We start from the raw sequence: 1,138 nt of genomic DNA, 5'->3' as shown, positions 1-1,138 counted from the left end.
GGCTTCACTTTTTTGGGGAGGGGGTGTCAATAAATTGGGGACCCCCCCCCAGATCGACGGCTCCTCCGTGGACGTCCACATCAACATGGACCAGGGCCCCGCCCAGGTGGGTCTGGGGGCTTTGGGGGGGTCCTGGCCGCGCCCCTCCCCCGCTCGGGGGTCCCAGGGGGATTTTGGGGGGGCTCGGAGTGACCCCCCCCCCAATTTGGGGTGCCCCCTCCCCACAGAGCGAGCCCCGGATGCGGCTGCTGGTGGCGCAGCACATGCTGAGGGACATCCAGGGGGTGCTGGCCCAGCTCGAGGTGAGGGACCCCCAAAACCCCCCCCAAATTCACCCCAAAAAACCCAAAATCCCACCCAAAACCCCATCCAGGGGGTGCTGGCCCAGCTGGAGGTGAGAGACCCCCAAAAATACCCCAAAAAACCCAAAATTCACCCCAAAAATCCCCACAAATCCAATCCAGGGGGTGCTGGCCCAGCTCGAGGTGAGAGACCCCCAAAATACCCCAAAAAACCCAAAATTCACCCCAAAAATCCCCCAGATTTAATCCAGGGGGTGCTGGCCCAGCTCGAGGTGAGAGACCCCCAAAAAACCCCAAAAAACCCAAAATTCACCCCAAAAAATCCCCAGATTTAATCCAGGGGGTGCTGGCCCAGCTCGAGGTGAGAGACCCCCAAAAATACCCCAAAAACCCAAAATCCCACCCAAAACCCCATCCAGGGGGTGCTGGCCCAGCTCGAGGTGAGAGACCCCCAAAATACCCCAAAAAACCCAAAATTCACCCCAAAAATCCCCCAGATTTAATCCAGGGGGTGCTGGCCCAGCTCGAGGTGAGAGACCCCCAAAAAACCCCAAATTTATCCCAAAAAATCCCCACAAATCCAATCCAGGGGGTGCTGGCCCAGCTCGAGATGAGAGACCCCCCAAAAATACCCCAAAAAACCCAAAATTCCCCCCAAAAATCTCCCGGATTTAATCCAGGGGGTGCTGGCCCAGCTTGAGGTGAGAGACCCCCCAAAAATACCCCAAAAAACCCAAAATTCCCCCCAAAAATCTCCCGGATTTAATCCAGGGGGTGCTGGCCCAGCTCGAGGTGAGAGACCCCCAAAACCCCCCCCAAATTCACCCCAAAAAACC

Source organism: Passer montanus, unplaced genomic scaffold (assembly GCF_014805655.1).
Source record: "Passer montanus isolate IOZ18808 unplaced genomic scaffold, ASM1480565v1 scaffold308, whole genome shotgun sequence".
NCBI classification, from domain to species: Eukaryota; Metazoa; Chordata; class Aves; order Passeriformes; family Passeridae; genus Passer; species Passer montanus.
This window is presented reverse-complemented; position numbering follows the sequence as displayed.